This window comes from Hevea brasiliensis, chromosome 6 (genome assembly GCF_030052815.1).
Source record: "Hevea brasiliensis isolate MT/VB/25A 57/8 chromosome 6, ASM3005281v1, whole genome shotgun sequence".
Classification (NCBI taxonomy): Eukaryota; Viridiplantae; Streptophyta; class Magnoliopsida; order Malpighiales; family Euphorbiaceae; genus Hevea; species Hevea brasiliensis.
The window spans coordinates 39,170,839-39,176,482 of NC_079498.1; positions in this window are offsets into that span (position 1 = coordinate 39,170,839).

Sequence of the window (5,644 nt, forward strand, 5' to 3'; positions counted from 1 at the left end):
CAAATCTTCATTAATTACAAAATGTACAAACTAATTACATAAATTTACAAATTATATGATATACAAATTAATTACAATTTTCATAATTTACATTTCAACATAATAACTAATTATAATGTACAAAATACATAATATGACCTATATGGGCCCTATCTACATACATTGTTGAGGATGTGACACCCTTAAACACTTCTGACACTTCTGCAGATCTGGACTCCAAAAATCTCAGTCAAATGTCCACTAGATTTTATCTTCAGTACCTACGCGAGGAAACAAATTCATCGCGCTAAATATTGCTGCTTAGTGGTGCAATAATATAACAAAGAAAATAATATACAAAATACAGATGGAAATAAAATATAGTTCATTGTAACATTTATTTAAATTATATTTCTACTATAATCTTTTGTATCGTTTAATTCAATACTTTCTAGGTTATTTTAGATTATTTCATAATAATTAAAGTTCTCAGTGTCATTCAATAATAGATAAATTTTTAACATCAGTCCAGTTCATTTTAATTCTTTCTACTAAATAACTATTCTAATTTATTTTAGGTCGTCTTACTCATTTATTTAATTTCTAATATTCTTAACTTATTTCAATAAATTTCACTACCCAAGTAACCGATGACAGGCTGACTAAACTGGATAATGGATCGTTGGCACTGGACACAGCGGTACCTCGGGCCGTCATACCATGGGACGTGTAAGCTCAGTACGTCAACCACGTATGCAGTTAGTATGGCTAAAAAGCCATGATAACATATCAGTATGGCTAAAAGCCATGATAACAAGTAATCGGGCATAAAAGCCATAAGTGCTGGCATAAAGCCATGAATACAGGCATAAAGCCTTACGCAGTACTGCTAAAATAATACCCTCTTGGCATGCCAATCTATCCAATGTGACACAAGTGTCTAGGCAATACATGGGCACATTAGTACCATTAAGCATTAATATGTATTATTATGTCATTATTTCATTATAAAGTTCAATTACAATTGATAAAATTTTATTCTATTTCTAGTGAAAAAATAAATTCCTAAATCACAATTACACATAATTCATGCATTTTTTGTAATTTATACATTCATTATTCCATTCATGATAATTGCAATTCACATCGATCAATTTTCGTGTACTATTTGTACATCAAAATGTTTTCCTAAGGCCCTCCATATAAATTATTTCTTTATGGCCTAGAATCACTAAAGTTCAAGAATTTTTAATTCACTAATTATACTATATATATTAATACTCATAATGGCTTCTTTAATTCCTTTTATGATTCCTTATGTTTTTTGGGTTACTATTCACTTAATTTGTTGACTTTTTCATACATAATAGTTACATGAGTTCTAACCACATGAGATTAACACATTTTGGTTCACCAAAGTGTTGGCATTGGTTGCCAATCAATACTTCAAACCAATAGGAAATAAATCAAAAGTTTCAGTTTTGGGTGCTAGAGTTCACTATTCCATTAAGCAATTCTAAAGTGAGAATTTAGCCAAATGTTCTTAATTAAGTTGGTCCTTTATGTGTCTTCTTTAATTCTCTTTTTGAATCACTTCATTGGGAGTTTTGTAGCTCAAGTTATGGCCATTTTACCATAACTGGCTGGATTGACCTATACCCAGAATTCTGGGCAAAATTGGTTCTGTCATATTTTGTGTCCTGAATTTGGTGGACAATTCCATAAAGTTAAGTCCAGAATTTGAGTTTGTATTCTACATGAAGGTTGTTCTAAATTGTCTAAGCTTTCTATTGATATAAAATTCAGGTCAATTGGATATTTTTACACTAAGTTATGGCCAAATAAACAAATACTGTTTATTTGGTCACTTTTACCAGGTCCAGAATTGATTATACGGATTTGGTCAATTTTGAGGGTATTCCAAGTTTGTTTTCTGGGCAAGGTTTCTTCATCAAAGTTGTGCCATTATGTATCTAGTTTCATGTCCAATTGGCCTTGCACTAATTAAACCTACACCACCCAAGTTACAACTGCCCAAACTTACTGGACTCACATCCAGCCCTGCAGGTCACCTAAGGCAGCATACCTAACCTCAATTTCATTAGCATAAATCACTTCAATTCCTCATCAAATATAGCCAAATGGTCACGAATTGACCATTAGGACTTCCATTCACCAACACATGAGCAAAACCCTAACTTCATGCCTCAAACCCTAATTCTCAAATGTCCATTCATGCACATACATCAATTAAACATACTAATTCATTATCAGTCTACATATACACTCAAACACTACCTCTAATCCACTTTAATCGATCAAAATAATCAGAACTACTTCCCCCCCATAAAGTTGCCGAAATTTGTAGAGGCCCAAACATGCACATATTTGTTCAATTTTCTCAATTTCCTAATATAAATAATGTTACTAGCACAAAATCTAAAGAAAAAGAGAAGAAATATGCACTAAACTCAATTTGAGCTATCCCAAACTTGTTAAATCTTCTTAATTTTCCCTTCAAATTGCTGCCTAGAGGTGATCTAAGGTGTGAGGAGAAGTTTTAATGAAGAAAGGTTAGGGTTTTATGGTGAGAAGGTCAGGTTTGGCAAGAGAGAGAGAGGAAAGCTCTTCAATGGTGAAGAGAAAGAGTGGCTGCCAAAAACAAGAAGAAGAAGGTCTGATTTCATTTTAATTTTTAGCCTTATTTATTTAGTTTTTATCCTTTTAAAATGCTTATCAAATGATGATTGGATGGAGCTTTCTAAATGACATCATAATGATGTCATAAGTCCCATTTTATTCATTTTCTTTTCTTTTCTTTTCTACTCATTTTCAATTTAATTTTTATCACTTTTTATTCATATTTGATGTCATATAATTTATTTACTTAACCAGACAAGTTGGTCAAAAATCATCTCTGAAGGCGAAATGACCAAAATACCCTTCATTTTGCTTAACAGACTAAAATTGTCTGTACTGATCTAAAAATTTTTCTAAGCATTTTCTTGACATTCTAATGTCATCGAAGCCTCAATGACTCTTCTCTGGAGTCCCAAAAATTATTTCACTGGGTTTCCCTCAGGTTTAGGGCTACTAGCTGTGAAGACAGCAACTTCCCATTAGGTCACCCATCGCTAGGGCACCGGCTCATTTAACTTTGTTGTATTTTATTTCTAAAATTTTTTCTTAATTTTTCTTACACTTATTTGAATTATTTATGACTCCTCACTCTAGTCTAATTATAGTTCCATTCATTCTGACTATCCAGATCGACATTAATCACCGGAACAGTTGAATGCACGGACTAGCTAAAGTTAGGGTGTTACAGTCCGCACCTGTGAGACATGTGGAAAGGTGCACAGTGGAATATGCTACAAAGCCACAGGGGCATGTTATAACTGTGGCAACACTAGTCATTTTGCCAAGGATTGTACAAGTGCCCGCCGTTTTGGACCACCAGCAACTTTAGAGGGAACAACCTAAGTTTCTACCCTCAGAAGTTTACCATCAGTTGGCAGAGGTAGAGGCAGAGGTAGGGGTAGTACACATGGTCGCCAAAGTATAGTAAATTAGCCAAAGCCAAGTAGCGCACTAACCAGAGTGTACACTATGCATCAGAGAGAGAAGGCTAAGGCGTCGGATGTAGTAGCCGGTACTTTCTCTACCTTTAACCAAGATGCTTATGTGTTGTTTGATCTCAACTCCACACATTCATAAGTTAGTGTCAGTGTTATCTGTTCTGCTGTTATCCCGTGTGTGAAAATGGACTTTGATGTGCTAATAACTAGTCCATTAGGGCAGGAGGTTAGGGTAAATAGGGTGTATAAGGATTGTCCTTTGGTGATCCAAGGACACACTTTCCTATCTGATTTGATTGAAATGTCCTTCAGAGATTATAACATTATCTTGGGCATGGATTGGTTAGCCATGCATCATGCTATGATTGATTGTAGACTGAAGACAGTCACTTTTGGTCTCCCTCGGTATGGTGATGTGGTAATACATAAGGAGAGGTAGTTATTACCATCAAACATTATTTCAGCAACACTAGCTAGAAAAATGATCCGAAAAGGGTGTGAAGCTTATTTGGTTCATGTGAGAGACACCCAAGTAGGGAGTCCAGCATTGAGGGATATTCCTATAGTATGCAACTTTTCAGATGTATTTCCTGAAGAATTACCAGGGTTACCTCTGGAAAGAGAAGTGCAGTTTAAAATAGAGGTTATACCTGGTGTGGACCCAATCTCCATTACACCTTATAGAATGACACCTGCTCAGTTGAAGGAGTTCAAGGTGCAGTTACAAGAATTGCTTGACAAAGGCTTCATCCGCCCTAGTGTGTCACCTGGGGGAGCACTAGTACTGTTTGTCAAGAAGAAAGATGGTATTCTCCGTCTGTGTATCGACTACAGGCAGTTGAATAAGGTGACTATAAAGAATAGATATCCATTGCCATGCATAAATGATTTATTTGATCAATTAAAGGGTGTAGCTGTATTCTCTAAAATTGACTTGAGATCGGGTTATTATCAGTTGAAGGTGCAAGAGTAGAGCATTCTTAAAACTGCTTTTAGAACTCAATATGGCCACTATGAGTTCTTAGTTATGCCATTCGGGTTAACCAATGCTCCAGCTACTTTTATGGACCTGATGAACACTATCTTCAGGCCATATCTAGATTAGTTTGTTGTGGTATTTGTTGACGACATCTTGGTGTATTCAAAGAATGCAGAGAAGCATGATCGGCACCTGAGGATTGTGCTACAGACCCTAAGGGAGAAACAGTTGTATGCCAAGCTATCTAAGTGTGAATTTTGGCTGAAGGAAATTTCTTTCTTGGGACATATTGTATCAGCTGAAGGCATTAAGGTAGATCCCAGCAAGGTAGAAGCTATCCTTAACTGGAAGCCACCCAGGAACATTACAGAAGTTCGCAGTTTTCTAGGCTTAGCTGGTCACTACCACCGTTTTGTAAAGGGGTTTTCTATGTTAGCATCTCCACTGACCAAGTTACTTCAGAAAGATGTAAAATTTCAGTGGACTGGTAAAAGCCAGCATAGCTTTGATGAGTTGAAGAATACACTATCTACGGTGATGCTTCTCATAATAGGCTAGGCTGTGTACTGATGAAAGACCAAAATATTATTACTTATGCATCACATCAGCTAAAACCCCATGAGAGAAACTACCTTACACATGACTTAGAGCTTGTTGCCATAGTATTTGCTTTGAAGATCTGGAGACACTATTTGTATGGGGAGAAATGTTATATCTACATAGATCACAAAGAGCTTGAAATATTTGGGTACACAAAAGGAGTTGAATTTGAGATAGAGGAGATGGTTGGAACTGATTAAAGATTATGATTGCTTAATAGATTATCAGCCAGGAAAAGCAAATGTAGTAGCTAATGCCTTAAGTCGCAAGGCTATGGCTAGTTTAAGGGTGTATCCTTTATCTATGGTACATGAATTGAGGGCACTGTATGCTAATTTGGAGATAGATGATGAGGGGCAGATGATAGCTACCTAGCAAGTGAAGCCAATGTTGATTGATCAGATTAAAATGACTGCACAAAATGATGAAAAGTATCAGATGTTGATGGAAGAGGCTAGGGATGGCAAAAAACCAGTCTTTTCAGTGAATAATGATGGCTTATTGTTAC